We start from the raw sequence: 18,482 nt of genomic DNA on the forward strand, positions 1-18,482 counted from the left end.
ACACACCACCGAGCACAGCACTCCACATAAGGTTTTGGGTCTGTGAGTCAATTACCCTCTAATGTTAACACAGAGAGTAAAATGTATTTTCAGGGGGTAAAATGCAATATTACCTTGAACTCATGTGTAATCTTGATAAATACTGTACAATCTTTAATGGCAATGGGGTAGGCAATAAAAAAGATCCTTCCATTTTAAACGCATTCTTACTTTATAATAATAATAATAATAATAATAATAATAATAATAATAATAATAATAATAATAATATATTTTTTTATATATAGCGCTTTTCATAGTGAACCACCATCACAAAGCGCTTCACAGAGATAGGCTCTGAACTGTGCATTATATGCAGAGTCACTTATAATAGGGCATTGATTTAACATCTCATCTGCAGGATGGAGCACAAGGAGGTTATTTGACTTGCTCAGGGTCACACAGAGAGTCAGTCAGTGAGAGAGGTGGGAACTACTGTACAACCACACATGTGTTCTAGAAGGTTCTTTATCAGCTCAGCGTATTTTTTTAAAAGGTATCACTCTGACTCTGCAAATTAATTATGTTACTGTATATTTTAAAATTAAATTATTAAACTCAGTGAATATGTTAAAACTGCAATATAAAGCCATACAGAAATAAAAGGAAATGCAATAAAAAGTTAGAAAACAGTTTAATATTATCGGCACCGTTCTCAGCGGTTGCCTCTGATGATAGTTCCAGCTGTATTTGTAGCTGGACTGGGGCGTTTACACTTCAACCTGTGTAGCTTCGAACTTTTCTTATTCTTACTCAGGCAGGTTTTTATTGTGTAAAAAATGGCAGGTACGCAACTTATCTGAACCACTGACTGGGCCTCCAAATTCCTGCCACACTTGGTTTCCTTGGAAGGACAAACTTCTGCTGACCAAACCCAACCATTGAAATACCAAATATATCAACCTAAACCCTTAAACATGCTCTATGACCAATGTAACCAATGACAGTTGATGCTTAGACTGCTTGAGTTTATAGTACACCAAGGTCACCTTCCAAGTGTCACTTTAGGTCAGCATTGGAACAAACAACTGGATTCACATTACCTAAAAGATGTGTCTACATTAAAAATAGTCAACCTTTGTCTTGAAGTCTATGATTTAAATGCTTCTATTCTTCAGGTTTTGGTATTGTATGAGAGCTTTGCAAGAAGTAACTGTGGTGACCTGAATTATGCATGCCTTTTATGAAAAGTTCTACATTGAAATTAAATGTATTTCAAAAGTAAACATAATGTAAATAAAGCTCTCATGCCTCTTTGATAGTCTCAGTCACTGACCCTTGATCCAGTGAGTTGACAGTGAGAGGCACAGCTAAATTACTTCTTGTGGAAGTCATAGAGAGGTGGCCATCTTATTTAGATTCCCTTTGCTGTCCAGGAATCCCAATCCTCTTGCTCAAAGAGCTGTATGTGGTATGTCATTTCTATTTCTGTCTTGGCTACTTTTTTTCCAGTCCTTTATGCAAAACAGGCAATGTGTTTGTCATCTATTTTATAAACCAAAAGAGATGTATTTGAATCATTTCAGGCAAACCAGAGCTGTCATTAGTATTCCAGTAGGAGACTTATTAAGAGCAGAGACATCTGAGCATTCAGCAGCAGATATAAAAGAAGCCATTAATCTGAAGAAGATTACTGGCACTGATACTTCATCCTGGAGTAATACAGCAATACAGCTAGGCTCATTCCATCTGCAATACCTTCTGAGGAAAATAAATGTCTCACCTTCAGGATAGCATGCCTCAAGAGGCAAAATTACTGATCCTTTTGGAATGTATTTGCTTATAACTCTTTGTGAGCGGCGGATCCAAGATTGGGTACTGTAGGTGTATTTTTTAAATTTTTTTTGGAAGAACACACAGGGATAGTTTTTTTTACGATGGGGGGGAGGGCAAAGCTCCTAGTACTTTTAATATTCCCGCCTGAACACTATATTTGTGGGTTAATATAGAAAATAATTAAGGCGACTATCTAAATCACGGCATGAGCTTCAAAACATGCAGCTCAATTGTGGCCAAATCATAAACAAATCGCTGTCAGTGAAAATAGAAAATTGTGATTAAAAAAAATAATGATAATTATTTCACGTTTCTGTGATTTCAGGTTGTTATAAAATAAGAAAATGAAACTGTGTTTGTATGGCTTTTTTAATCATCTTAACGCACAAGAACTAAATCTGTGCATTTTTTTCATGCTTTGGCCGCAATTGAGCTACATTCACATCCATTTGAAACACCAAAAGCATTCTTTAAAAAGCAGTATTTTGCAGTATAAAGCTTTGGATATTACCACAGGCAAATTGAAACAGTGTTTAGTGTTTTGTTGGCTGCTCCAAGGGCAATTGAAAGCCTGCTGGTTTCACATGCCAATGGAGAATATCAGCTCCAGAGCAGTGGAGAAAATTTTATTCCACAACCAATCAAGGTCACTTATGCAAAAGACTCGGCTTTTAGTCGTCTAGAAAAACCAGATGAGAACCTTACCAGACTTGATTCATGCAGCTAATAGGAATGTTTCATCATTGAGTGACAATAAAGTCACAAAAGTCACCACTTTAATCGACATGTTTAAGGCTGTCCCATCATCATATGTTTTGTTCTCTGAAATCCCTTCACTCTTGCAATTGTTCCTCACCTTGCCAATATCCAGTGCTACAGCTGAATGAAGATTCTTATGATGCTTGCTGATTAACTGAAAATAACTAACATGACTAAGGAGTTTATTTCAGTTAATCACAGGTGCAGTAAGCATTTTGGTACATTTAAGTGAATCTGTGAAATATTTAATTTAAGGAGTACAACCGAAAGAGGAGGACTTCACATTGACTTCACACATTGCAAGAATGTGGGTTCCTAGCAAATCTATCTCAGTTGTGTTTCTCTGGGTCTAAAGGCCAAGTGAATGTTTCAGCAAATGATGCCTGAAGATCTGCTGAATGACAATCAAATCACAGAAATAATTTAGTTCTCATAGAAGCACATTATGGTCACTATTTACCAAAGCTGTTTACTCCTGGGAGCAATTTTAGTGTAAAAGGAAACAGTGATATTATAAAACTTATTAAAAAAAAAAAATTTCAGTGGATATTGAACATGGCTTGTTTTTTTTTTTTTTTTTTGTTTTTTTTAACTTTCACAAAGAGTGCATTTCTCTTTGGTGTAAACATCTTAATGCATATGTCCCTGTGTGTCTAGATTCAACAACAGCACCCTAATACCCAAAGCATTGAGATCACTCATATATATGCATTCCCATGAGCGTCCCTTTCTTCTCAGCTCAGACATGTATAAATATCATACTGCATATAAAGTGTCTGCTTTGTTTCAAAGACAACATCATATTAAGGTGTTGAGAAAAGAGAATGCAACCTTACAAACTCTCAAGGTTATACCATCCCTCTGTTCTGATCCAATATTTTTCCTGGCGCTTCATCAAGGTAATACTGTGTTCAATACATCTGTGGAGGAAACACATTTGTTCCAAGTTACGAACTCTTAGTTTGGCAATAACTTCCAATCTGGCTGCACTGAAGGCTCTTAATGACATCACTAACAATCTGACAGATGTGTAGAGTGAGTGTCTCTATACATTTACACAACAGTAAATGAGAGAGTGTTATGTCCTCTTATTGAGGCCACGATTCCATTTGAAATGGCTGAGGCCAATTGACTGTGACAAATTCACTGTAGTCAACATGTCTGCATCTGTCTTCTTAGAACTATTAGCCAGGACTTTGATCCAGGGATAGTTATCTAAAAATGAAGGGAGTGTTTACTTTCAGTAGAAAAGAATTAACTTGTGTATGATTGTTTATTTTATATAAAAGGAATACACAATGGTTCTTAGAGGCTTAGTGGATGGAGATGACAGAACCAACAAGCACAATGATTGGTAGGAGTAGGTGACTGTGGCAAAGTGGCTGGTAATTGTGAGCAGGTGTAGAGGTGATGCAGTGCAGGAGTAAGTACAGACAATTGTAATCCAGTTTGGAAAAGTTTATTGTAATCCGGCTCTGGTGACCAAAAGAAAATGCCCTGGCAATACACAACAATGTGTACTGCGCGGAGCCAAAAACCAATGGGTTTACAGTTCCAAACAATATCCTTATCTGCCCCACAATATTAAACACGGTCACCGGTCACGGTGGGTGATAACAGGTATATTTTGTGACTGTTGTAAAGTGCTATTCCGGCTTGTGCTGGCCCAAAAGTGACAGCTCCGGAATCGTGTTTAGCTGTCTGGTGATTTAACAAACGACAATTACTAACAACACGAAAAAACAAACAAACACTCACGAATATACTTTTCACACTAAACAGTTCACGGGCAGTAACCACTGTAGCTCTCATAGTCCTTCCAGGTCAATGAACAAACCCAAGTGAAGGAAAAGGAACAATTCTCTGTCCCCTTTATGCTATCATACATGATCTCTTGGTAAACAAATGCAGCTGCCTTTATATCTTGCAGCCGCTACCTTGTTTACCTTCCAGGTCAATACGTTCCTGCAACGGAGACTCGTCTTCTTCCAGGTTGACCGACTTCCCAACCCTGGAAATTAACTGTCAGGCCAGCCCGTCCAAAGACTTTCCCTTTCGCTACTTCGTGCCCTCACAGGTCGGGAGGGAGATTTCCAATCAGAACTCATATTTCTGTCACAGTGACCTATACAAAGATGCTTTTCTACAAAACCTACACTTTGAGTTACTTTGAGATCATTCGTCAAGTTCATTTGACAGGATTTCATTACAAGGTATATTTTGTATTGTGAAGCAGCCGAACAGTGGTGTATTCTAACTCCAAAAACAGCTGGCACAGGAGTCCTGTTGCTCCTCACAGCAAAGCTGAAAAGGCTACTTCCCTGAATCAGTTCAAGACAAACACTATTTCAGCAGTGATATTCTGTTATTCTGACCAGAAATGTAACAGGCAATTGTTCAAAAGGTTATTGTCCCACCTTGAAAGGTTGTTTCCTTTATCTGTGTGTTGCCTTAACACATTGCAAGTGCCAATGTTCTGGGCATAGTGCTGCCCTTTACAGTAAATGCATCAGTCATATCTCTTTAATCATGGTAGGAAAGTACAAATGAAAAGAGACAGAGCCTTTCAAGTACACCAAGAGTGAATCGAGAGAGAGAGAGAGGCTGAGGGGATTGTGGAGAAACAGACTATTGCTAGACAGCCAGAAAATGACTGTAGCTCACATGTCCTGGAGAAAATGAAATCCTTCAGACGTGGCAGATAGTGTTACCATGAGAACTGCAGACCAAAGCATTGTGCAGACTTGCTCCAGTGACCATCTGCTACACCCATTTTTATTACTAGTAGCCATGACAGCAGCAGCAGCAATGTAGCAGCTCTATGGAATCTCCCCACACTTAATCCAGAAACACTGCTAGGATATAGTGTCTTTCATCTACGAAAATGAGATAGAGAAAACGGTTAGGACAGTAACTCAAAGGGGTCAACTAAAAAAACAAAGCAAACAGCAAAATAAAATTGTAAATTCAGCAAAGCTGTGGCTCTGGCAGGGAACTCACCTTTAAGATAGATTAAACATAAAATATGCCCTCATTACCAGAATATTTGTCATCAAATGGCTAGTATGTCATTCGCCATTCAATAAAGAACACGCCCAACGATCTGCTAGGAAAGGCTTTATATCTGCCTCAATCCATTCGACCCTGTTGTATGTGAATGTTCCTCTGCAGCCTCCACCTGTTTGGCTTTGTCTTAGGGAGAGGGCAGCTATCCTGCCCCCCTACCTATGGCTTCCCTACAGTCAGACTCTCGACTATCAAACTAAATTATGGGCAGGGTTACCTAGTAGGGTGTGGACAAGGACATTAAAATATGCATAACATAGTATTTGTTGCCTTAGCTTTCATAAATATTGTTCTTTCTACCGCATGAGTTTTCCTGACTGAACTGTAATGTATCTGAAACAATGCTGTTCTTTTATTCAGCAGGGACTTAAATTCTGTATTTTAACATTAATACAAGGTCAAAGGTAGCCAAGAGAAGTCTCAAGTCCTCATTTGTTTTCAAAACTCTGAATGATGAAGTTATTTTTTTAGGTATTGGCAAAACAATTTAGATCAAAGCTATTTTACAAAAATTCTTGAAATCAATTAAGGTCTCAAAAAAGTCTCAAAATGTTTGTAATGAAAATAATATTAACTATGCATAGAATGAAGGTCAAAGACGATTTAAATAATTTTCTGTGTATTTTAATGTTTTTTATTTGCGAAGGAGGACCAGGCAGGGAACCACATTTTCCCATTCAATTGTGTGAAAATTCCTTGGATAGATTTACATAGCAATCTGTTTATCATGCATCTATCATTGTCTGATGTCAGAAGCATTATAAACTTGTGCATATTTCACAGAAGAAAACCAAGTAGCTTGTCAGAAGCTAGCAAAAGTGATGTATAAATCATTTTATTTGTGGCACAAGACACTAACCAAGACAAGGTTTGATCCTCCAAAACCATTCACTGAAAAATCATTAAAGACAAATGTCTACTTTAATCTCATTTAACAGAATGGATGTAATGACCTTGACAAATATATTTAATATTACTTCAAAATTACCTATTTGATTGATAAAAAAATATTAATTTAATTAATTGCAAACATTTTGCCGAAAGGGACATAATGAGATTATAGCATTTCACTTTCACCCTTTTGCTCCAGTGAACATTCAACTTGTTTGAGGTCTGACTGACAATGTGATTTTCGACTTGTGTATCAGGACAAATATCCACTGTTAAAACAGCTTAAAATGGGCGTCTAACATCACCATTACATCATTGTCATTGTCATTGTTGATGATGTAATGGCAAATATGATGTAATGGTGAAGTGAGAAGACCATTTTAAACTGTTTTAAACAACCATAGGTTGCTTACCAAATTACTAGGTAGGATATCACTAAATTACACTTATGGAGATATTTCCAAAAAAAAAAAGAATTTTAAAAACATTTTTTACAATCAAACCAGATAATCAAAGGGTATATATCATAGACTGAAAACATTATTCTTGTGATACTCTTCAGATTCTGTTTAGAAAGGTATAATACAGTATATTTCGGTGGATGTTTGTCCTGATACACAAGCCGAAAGTCACCTTATGTCAGTCAGACCTCAAACAGGTTGAATGTTCGGAGCAAAATGGTTAATGAGTCCTTTAGGTGAAGAGTGGGCAGACAGGATAGACAAGCACCTAACCTTAATGAGCTGTGAAACCTATAAATCAACTCAAATTATTGATAAACATGGGTTGTGTATAGAAATTGTATGCAATACAATCCTGTGTCCAACAGAGTTAATAACATATAATAGGGAAACTGTTTCTTTGCCCTAATACCCAGTCCATTAGAATCTACAGACTGCTTCATACATAAATAATGAAACAGAGACCAGAGATGTTTGATCAATTAGCCTCCAAAAAAAAAACAAACAAGAAGAACATTTCTGGTCCCTTTACAACAAAGCATAAGCAACAAACGGGTAAATCTTCAGTAATACCCAGATTTTAAGAGCCTTAAAAAATGCCTATTAGTTCCCTGTCTACACTCAAGTAAACCAAGAATATCTGCATTCATTAAATCAATCAAGCAATCTGCATCATTGAGCTTATGTTAAACTTGACTCACAGCTCACCATCATGAATCTACAGCTCCACCTATTATCTTCCACATATCATGTATCACATTTAAACCAATTCTTGCTATGTTTTTTTATGGCAAAATCATTGTCAACAATGGATTGTCCATCATTTACTGTGCCATGGCTAACATCTACCATATTGTATATGTCACAGCCCTCCTCCAGTTTGTACTGCCAACATTACACATATTATATTTATCAACTCAAAATGAATTAAATCATTTTCCACTTACATAATTAGTTACTCTAAAATGATAAATTCTGGAGTTTATGTTTTTCAAGCAAACATCAGGCACATCTTCACCTATAACTATATACTTCTATTGATGAGAGGAGAGGCCCAGATGGTGCTACTGAACCTGGCCGAGGAGATGGGCAGCTACCACGTCCTGGTGGCCACCATCCAATACTGGTTTGGCTACACAGGGGAACCGGACCTGCTGTGAGGGAGGCCCTGACTCGACTAGCCACCGACCTGGAGAGGGAAGCCCGGCGGGCATATGTGGACACTGCTGCCGAGTGCAAGAGGAGCAATCCCAGTTCCAGTTCATTGAAGCCATGGGACCAGGTGAGCTCCACAAGTACCTGCGCCTTGCCAAAACCCGGTCGCTACAGACCACCCTCCAACTTGCCCAGGAATTGGAGGATGTGACCCAAAAGGAGAAAAGCATTCTGGCCACAACCCACCGTCCGACAGGCTGAACAGGAGGAGAGCAATGCTGTTCAAATGATTGTGTCACTGGCAGAGACCCTGCAGGATATCATGGCTGTCCAACAAGCCATAGTGGATCAGTCCGGACCACAACTGCCCCTTGATCCACGTCTCTGCTGGGGATGCAGGCAGCCTAGTCACATCTGCTTCTACTGCCCTCGGCAGGAGTTGCGGCCCAAAACCAGCCAGTCACTGTTGGGAAACGGGAAAGGGCTGATATAGAAGGGGAAACATCGGTCCTAGTCTCCAAACCTGATAGATATGTGATCCACCATCACCCTGGCCAGGCCTGACATCCTCCAGCAAGCCGGTCAGACAAGCCAGACTAAAGTGGCACCCATGGCAGTGTAACTGCGGACATTGATGGGGAAACTATCCCCGATGCGAGGGAGAGGGCTACTGTGGCTGCACCTGTGGGAGACTACTTTCGACCAGGAGGTCTGGTTCGCTGACATCCAAGACTGTCCAAGGGGCTGGATTTCCTTCAACATACAGGGGGGCAGCTAGATCTGGCAAAAGGGACAGTGACCTTCAGCCACGCCCCACCTGGTTCCTGCAAGCAGGGGTTTCATTGAAAATGTAGTGTATTAAAAGCCTTACTTTAAATCAATAAAATTAAGTAACTTATCATTAAGGAAATGACTAAAATTTAAGTTTTACCTAACTGGGTATCGAAAGCGTGCAATACAACAATTCGGTTAGCGTTAAGTCTTTACCCACTAAAAAAAAACAGATTTCAGTAAAAAAGATGACCGTTACCTAACACACTGTATTACTGTAAAATGAGAGACTTAGTGAAACGACATTTGAGTTTGTTATAAACCAGTGCCATTCTTTTTAGAATACTTGCATTGCACATATTGTATTATTTATTTTAAGAATAAGAACAAGGTTGACAAAGAGCAGCATGTTATGTCATTGTAAACTGGCCCATTTACTGCCTGTTTTACTCATTCATGATGCCAATTGGGACAGAAAATGTTGACACAACTTTGTCTCATGTCTTTTAATGCTCATTCTTCATTTCTGAGTAACCCACGTTGTATTCTCTATGGTGCGTTCAAATAATACATTCACTTTATTGTAAAGGAGCTGTCAAACCTTATTGTTTTTCTCCTGGTACAGTACATTCAACATTATATTACACAGTTGAAAAATGATTATTGATGGTAAACTGTTGCTAATTTAAACCAGATGGGGATTTTGTTGAAAAGACAGTACTGTGTGGATTTAAGAAAAGTAAGATGAATTTAGTTTAATCAATTCTGGCTTAATTTCATTGCTGATAAGAAAACAAGTAAAGAACCTCAAGGTTTCTTTAAAATGTGGCCATTAGTCGTTTTTCAGTGAACAGGTATAAAGAGGTTTGTCTGGTTCTAACAGGAAATATTGCTAAATAAATCCTATTGGCTGAGTCTTCCCTTGTAAAACCCAAATGAATGATCAACGTGTCTGGTTTTGACAGGCTGTAGATAATAGACTGCCCTTAGGTATTAAATGGCATTACTCTTGACAAGGAAAGCAGTTAGAGTACTTTTATGGAAGCACCTTCTATGAACAGAGAAATTCACAACAACAAAGCCTTTCTTTCTCATTAAATCAGCATGTGCACCCTGAAACACAACATTTCAAGCAGATGAATAATCCCAGCTCAATTCAAAAAATGAATTATAACAAAAAGCGTCCTTCTAAATTATTAATTTCTGAACATTACATTACATTTTTTTATCATATTGACTCTTACTTGGAAAACAATCAACTGAAAAAGTCTACAACTCAAAATTCTTGACTTCGACAATTTTTCAATGAAAGGGGTGACAGTTAAATTTGCCTGACGGAACAAGCCCTTGGCCTCTCAAAGTGCTCCAAAATGGGTCAAACTGCATAAATAAGTTAAGGTCCCATGGATGAAACCCCTTCTTTCGATGAACGGTTATCTTATTGAGCAGTAAAGCATCTCCATGATGGCAAACCTGTATATTATAATGCATAATTTATGTGATGGCAAAGCCATATGTTTGCTATTAGTTTACAGCATGGATGAGAAACCCCATCCACATTAAAAAAATGGTGCCGAAAGTGACCATCTCCTGAGTTAATTAATTGATTAATTGTTGCTAATCGGGAGATGGTCACCTGTATAAAAACCTTGCAGTTTTCCATGCTCGGGGTGGAGAGTAGGTGGGTGTTGAAAGGAAAAACGAGAGCGAGCGAAGGAGAAACAAAAAAGAAAACAAGAAAAGAAACGAAACTGAAAGTAAACTAGTGGGTCATTGTAGGTGATTGCCCAGCCTGAGTGGGGTTTAAGGTTCGTGATTTTGTTAGGTTAAAACTTTTGTTTTGTAAGAGTTTTTTTTTGTTCAAGCCTTATATTTTATGTTTGTCTTTAATAAAAGCAGCACAGCAGAACTTTGCACTGCAGTCTATGTATCTCAGTTCCTGCTCCTGGCTTGACATCACCACATCAGCCAACCCTGTCACAAGGTCCTAGAATGGTGGAATGGAGAAGTTTGATTTTGTTGCAATGATCCAGTGTATTTGTCCGCTGTTCTCTTTTTGTGATATTTGACAGAAGCGACTCATGCCTTGTGTCTTATCTTTAGCAACCAGCTGAACTTTCAACCAAGTACATCTAATGTCTTTGCTTACATATCTAGTAGCCAAGGTACAGTATATTCCATGAATTGAAAACTTGAAGGTCTAATTAGATTTTATAGGGAAGCATTGCAAATTATTTTAAGTTTTACCTAATAAAGCACCTGTAGGGGAAGAGCTGCTAGAAGTGAGATACAATTAACTGTAAAGTAACTAACATGCTGTTACAAAATCTTCTAATTTAAACTCCTTATAACTCCTAGCATGACATTTAGTGGTACGCTTTAATCTAGCAGTAATATAGGAGACACACATTAATTATAATAGAAACACATTTAATACATTTACTGTTCAGTATTTACATTTGGAAAGGTCTTTTGATGAGTCAAAATCCACCTAATTTATGGAAAGTTTAATTGTTCCTTTTTTTCAAGGATAAATCCTTCTGTGAAAAATACAGAAACCCATTACATATCACCTAAAGTCATTGTACACCTCTTTGAAAATGTCATTTCTCTGGTTTCTTTGGAAGTATGAACAAGTAATGGAAACCAGTTGAACTACTATTCAATCAATATTGAATAGTAGTCCATCTGATAGGCTCCACGGAGTTTTGACTCATGAACTTGCAGCTGAGACCCTACATAACATATTGATTACAGGCCTACTTCGGGCCGCTGCCTCTGAGATGGAGAGGTTGACTAAAACATCTATTCTTGTTTAAAGCAAGTTGGTTTATACACAAATTCTGTGGAAACTGGCCTGAAATTCAAGGAGCTGGTTCCCTGTTTTTTTTTTATTTACTTGTAGATATATCTCCCAGGAAGTAGTAAGACACTATAGTTTTAAACTTGTATAAACGACAGAACAAACATGTTCGTAACGCCTATAATTGCTACCCTTGTTATATACAAAAGCATTGCGGATAGTGTTCTATGGGTGTATATATGTTTTTGGAACTGTAATGTTTATCGTGCGACCCGGATGTCTTGTTTTGTACAAGCATTGCGGATAGTGTTCTATGAGGAAACAACAGAGCGTTAATTTATAGGGCTAACAATCTCCCAAGTGCCTCTCAGCCATTCAGAGAGGGGGAAAGTCCACACACCCACTTTCCCACCTCCCTGTGTCACTGCCATGACTCACAGGCGGTTGTTGGACGACTGCCGCCCTCTTCCTGCAGAGATGTGAACACGCCAGCAGAGTCAGCACAGATCTCTCCCTGTTACATATCCTTCCCCTCAGAATGACACCACCGGTTCATTCGAAAATCTTACACCCCCATGCCTTCCCGAGAGAAAAAGTTTGCGTTTTGATGCAGCTTTCCTGCTCGGTGGACTACCCTGAATGTATAGGGCTGCAAGGCCAAGTACCACCGTGTGATTCTGGCGTTGCTATCTTTCATCCGGTGAAGCCATGCTAAGGGGGCATGATCTGTAACCAGGGTGAAGTGTCGCCCCAGGAGGTAGTACCGGAGTGACTCGACTGCCCATTTTACCGCGAGACACTCCTTCTCGATGGTGCTATAATTTTTCTTGCGGGGAAGGAGCTTCCTGCTGATATACAGGACTGGGTGCTCGCTTCCCCGAACCTCCTGAGACAACACTGCCCCGAGACCTGTCTCTGACACATCCGTCTGCAGGGTGAACCTCTTACCAAAATCCGGGCTGCATAGTACTGGCTTAATACACAGCCTCCGCTTCAAGGCGAGAAAGGCCCTCTGGCACGACTCCGTCCACTGAACCGTATTTGGAGCAGCCTTCCGGGTGAGGTCTGTCAAGGAAGCAGCGAGCGTAGCTAAGCTCGGGATGAACTTTCTATAATAACCCGCTAGTCCCAAGAAAGAGCGCACCTGGGTTTTGGTTGTAGGAACTGGCCAGTCAGCCAAGGCTTTCACCTTAGCAACTAGAAGTCTGATCTGGCCGCCCCCTACTCGATACCCCAAATACTCCGACTTACTCTTCCCAATGGCATATTTCTTTGGGTTAGCGGTGAGCCCCGCCTCCCGCAAGGATTGCAGCACTGCCACCACCTTACACAGATGACTCGGCCAATCCTCACTGTGGATAACCACGTCATCTATTTAAGCAGTGGCGTACTGCTGATGGGACCGCAAGATGCGATCCATCATCCGCTGGAAAGTGACGGGGGCTCCGTGCAACCCAAAGGGCAAGGGCCTGAATTGGTACAACCCGAAGGGAGTCGAAAACGCCGTCCTCTCTCTAGATTCTGGGGTCAGGGGTATCTGCCAGTACCCCTTCATTAAATCCAGTGTCGTCATAAATTGAGCCGTGCCTAGACAATCCGACAACTCATCTACTCGGGGCATCGGATAAGCGTCAAACTTCGATTTCTCATTGATTCGTCTGAAATCAATGCAAAATCGAGTTGACCCGTCTGGCTTATCGACTAAAACAATCAGACTGTTCCAGTCACTTTGGGACTCTTCTATTACACCCAGTCTCAGCATTTCGTCAATTTCTGCTTTTATTACCTGTCTTTTACGCTCAGGTATACGGTACGGCCTCTGGCGAACTAGCGCTCCCGGCTCAATATCAATGTGATGATGGGCTACTCTAGTCTGCCCCGGGACGGGAGAGAACACGTCAGGAAACTCCGCCACTAGACCGTGAGCCTGACATTTCTGTGTTGGTGTTGAATTGTCCTGCTGCTCTTCCCACATCTCTCTGACCAGATCGAGCACGCCCTGGGGTCTCCGCCCATACAACAGCTTGAATGGTGAAAACCCCGTAGAAGCCTGGGGAACCTCTCTGATCGCAAAGAGAAGGGGAGGAATCAGCTGGTCCCAGTAATGCACATCACTACAAATAAATCTGCGCAACATGTTCTTAAGGGTCTTATTAAAGCGTTCCACCAAACCGTCGGTCTGAGGATGAAACACCGAGGTCCTAATGGTCTTAATTCCCAAAAGCTTACATGTTCCGCGGATTAGCCGGGACATAAAATTGGTGTCTTGATCGGTTAGTATCTCCTTAGTATTTTCCTTGGGAAAACCTTCAAAAGCTTGTTGGCAACAGACCTAGCGGACATAGATCGGAGGGGAATTGCCTCTGGATAATGCGTGGCATAATCCAGAATGACAAGTAGATGAATGTATCCTGCCACACTCCTTTCTAGTGGCCCAACTATGTCCATCCCAATACGCTCAAACGGAGCTTCCACTAGGGGCAAAGGCACCAGTGGGGCTCGTGGAACAGCTCTAGGGCTGGCCTTCTGACATTCCCCACAACGCTCACAAAACCGCTTAACATCGCCATCCAGCCCCGGCCAGAAGAACCGTGACACAAGCCTTGCTTTAGCCAGCTGCAAGAAATCCTCCTTAAAGGGCTGAGGAATGAACAACTGATGACGCACTTCACTGGTCTGGGGTAATTTATCAACACGGTACAGTAGGTCTCGATCAATTTCAAAGTGGGGGTACGTGGTGGCGCGTCTGGGCTCGACCACCCAACCATTAACCACCGCTGCTTGGTCAAAGAGCCTGCCCAGCACGTCGTCACGCCCTTGCTCGAGTCGGAAGTCACGGGAGCGAGCCAAGAAATCAGCTACCATGACTTCCAACTTGGGATCAGGTCGGTCCCGAGCAGAGGCAGCCGAGCCAGACCCCTGCGCTGGCTCTGCGACCTCCCCCCCGGACTCTTCACCAACCACCCCCACCTGAAACTTCTCCGACTCCCTCCATTGCCAGCCCTCATTCTTAGCGATCCGGCGCTCCTGTTTAGTTTTACGGGGTTTAAATCTATGGCAAAACCATTCTGGATCGCGAAAGGGAAAAATCTCTCCAATTACTTCCTCTTTCTTAGCCAATAAAGAGGACGGGGCTGTCAGAGCAGCCAACCAATCTTTAAACTGCTCACAGTCCTGTCCTAGAACTACTGGTACCGGCAATCAAGGACATAATCCTACCTGCACCTACGTCACCTGCTGGCCAATAGTCATACACACTTTGATCTTGGGATAAGAGCGGACATCCCCATGAATACATTTAATATGCACCCGTCCCAATATGCATTTATGCCCCGGTGAGATTAGGCTCTCCTGCACTAGAGACTGACTGCACCCTGAGTCCAGGAGAGCCTGGGTTTTTGTACCATCCAATGTCACAGGAATAACAAAACCCGGATGCTGAAGTGACTGAGGTAATTGAACACGCCTACCTGGTTGGCTGAGGTCACACTCCATCACGGGGCAGTCCCGGGCGAGGTGGCCCATCTCCCTGCACATCCAACACCTCCTCCCCTCCCCGAAGTTTTGGCAAAAGGGGGAAACACTGGAGCCATAAAAGGGGCTTGCCGATAAGGCGTCCACGCGAGATCCCAGTCTGACACTGCAGCAGCCCGTGGGTATCCCCACCCTGCCCCAGTTCCCGGGCCGGGAGCTCCCGTCGACACCCCCCGACCAAATCCTGGACTACCCCTTTCCCCCAGTCCCTTCGCCCTTTCCGGGGCCAGTTGAGGGGACGATCCAGTAGCTGCACTCCTCCAGGGCAGTTTCTCAGGCATTGGCTCCGCTGCCTGGTACTGCTCGGCAAGTTTGACTGCCAGGTCCAGCGTGTCTGGTGCCTGCCGCTGGACCCACAGCCGAGGTCCCGGGGCTAGACACTCCAGGAAGCACTCCACCACGATCATCTCCACCACCCTGGCTTTGGTGTTCAGATCCGGGTTCAACCAACCCAGGGCGTAATCCTTCAGACGGTGGACGATGGCTCGTGGGTGCTCCCCTGCCGCAAACTGCTCATCTCGGAATTTCTTCCGATACCCCTCCGGTGTGGCCCCCACGCGATTAAGGATGATGGTTTTGAACGTGGGGTAATCCATCATCCGATCCGGGGACAGCATTCTTGCCGCTGCTTGCGCCTCCCCCGTGAGCTGAGGAAGCAGGTAACTAGCCCATTGGGCTGGACCCCACCCGGCCGAGGTCGCCATGGCTTCAAACACCTCTAAATACGCGTCGGGTCGATCCTCAGCTGTCATTTTTGTGGGGCGTTGTAACTGGGGGTCTGGAGCTGCGGGTCTAGCCGCCCCCTGCACTGCTGCGGTGAGCGTCTGGCGCAGGAGGTCCATCATCGCAGCAAACCGTGTAGCATCCATGGCTCGTCTGCTCCTTCTGTGGATGCACTGCTTGGGGCAATGCCAGTGAATCCCACTACTGACACCACGTGTGGAAGGGGTGTGGGTAATTCACTGACCAGGAGACAGACAGGTGTAATTGAAAACACCACACAGGTGCCCAGTTTTATTTCAGGGGTATGTTGGGTTTCTTTAGCCCGCAGAGGGCGCTGTTGGTCAGTGGTCTGCTTACCAACATGGTAAACAGAACCACGGGAATACCAAGCAATGTTAAACAGTCCAGGCGCACTCGCAGGTGCTTCAAAACAATACTGCAAAAATCACAAAGGCACAAAGAAACAGGGAAAATAAAACAGTAACAAAACTACAAGGAAAAGGTGCTGCACTTTGCAGCAATATCCCGGTCGCTGCTGCCCGTGCGACCCGGATCACCGTCCTACGCTGCCGGCTACCTAGCCTGCTCAGCTATACTTATTCAGGGATCTGCCCAAGGGTTCCCCTCCCTCACTGTCTCGCTCTGAACCTCCGTTCCATTTGGTCATGGACCAGCGTTTCCATGCAATCTGCGCGTTTAAAAGGGCAGACCTGAGGAAACAACAGAGCGTTAATTTATAGGGCTAACAATCTCCCAAGACGTGCCTCTCAGCCATTCAGAGAGGGGGAAAGTCCACACACCCACTTTCCCACCTCCCTGTGTCACTGTCATGACTCACAAGCGGTTGTTGGACGACTGCCGCCCTCTTTCTGCAGCCCTGTGAACGCGCCAGCAGAGTCAGCATAGATCTCTCCCTGTTACAGATGTGTACTTGACTGACACTAACTTGACTCATTTGTGACCTAAGCTACATTGAAATCAAAGCATTCAGAGATGAAATATGAAAACATGGAGCTCCTACACCACCTGGTCTCCTCTGCAGTTTTGATTAAAATCCATTTTTTAATTATGAACTGCTTTCTATTTATTTCTGGGTTACTGGTATTTCTGAGAAGGTAATGCAGCAGTACGACACCTTAATGGTAGCAGTGTTTTCTAACAGTAGTGCCAGGGCACAATAGTAGGAACAGTACTAGAACTTATGAAATGAACCCCTGTCTTATAAAAGATAATGGGAAATGTTTGTTTTGGCAGAGATAGTTGCCTGAAGGTGTGTTGCCCGTTCGGGTGTCAGAGACAAAGTAAAAGAACTAGTACGAGAAATAGAAGTAACACAGTGATAGCTGTAGCTTTGGTGTTGTTTTGTGTGTGAGGTGTTTTGTTAAAACATTTTATTTGTTCCTGTTTGTTTTGTGTTTTGAGACAAAGTGTGGGAAGTTTGAGTTTTCGTTGACCTCACGCCACTATACCACAATGGGTTATATTGGCACACGTAGTGCTTACAAACAGACCTCGGGTTTCAGTCTGGATCTGTTCATCTTTTTTTATAACCGAGAATTTGAGACAAGCACAGTGACTACCACTACATTCAAGGTATCAATTACTTTGTACAGTAAACTCACTTCTTGAGACCAGTTCCCTAATCAGACCACCCTACCTAAACCACTTATATTTCAACAATTGTATTGATTAAGAGTGACTTTGATTTAGATAATGTAGCAGTTTAATATCCAAATGCTGAATATAGATCCTTTAGAAGTGTTGTAGAGGCAAGTAGTGAAAGTACAACTGAGAGTGAAAATAAATTTGCAAATTTAGACAGGCAAATGTTCACATGAGGTAGCAACTGTAAGCAGTGACAATGCTATAAAGACACAGGGTGTTCTGTAATGCACTAAAAGAATGCCAAAGAATCTTAAAACTACCTGTATATCAGCAAATAGATCTGCGCCAATATTATTTATTAGACTTATAGCTCTATGTATGTTTATGTCAGAATGAGGGTTAAATGGGTAATGAATTGCCACTGAAAAGCTTTTTTTTCATGAAATGAAGTTGGCATATATTCATGACAAAGCTGATTCTGATCTGTCATATAACTTAAAAAGACAAAGCAAATGTGTCTGTTCTCCTTGAACTTAAGGTTGCACATGGCAGAAAGCTGACAATAGGAAGAAGATTTCTTCAAACATGCCACATAGCAGCATTAGGTTGGTCTCATTTTAGTGTTTACTCTTCAGGGACTCTTTGATCATCGTTTACAGCAGCTAATATACCTCTCCAGTATTACTGATTCTTGATAGGATCATCCTTTACCATTTTGAGATGTGTTGTGTCAGCCTGGGGGCTTGTTCTGTTATACCAGTGTATAATCACATTAGCTGACTCTAACACAATGGATATTGCACAGGGATCCTGATATGGTAGCACACTGGTACTGATATGGTTTTGAAAATATGAAAAAGTAACCACTTGTGTACTTAAAGTACAACCATTGGTATGTA

The sequence above is a fragment of the Polyodon spathula genome, chromosome 1, assembly GCF_017654505.1.
Source record: "Polyodon spathula isolate WHYD16114869_AA chromosome 1, ASM1765450v1, whole genome shotgun sequence".
Lineage (NCBI taxonomy): Eukaryota > Metazoa > Chordata > Actinopteri > Acipenseriformes > Polyodontidae > Polyodon > Polyodon spathula.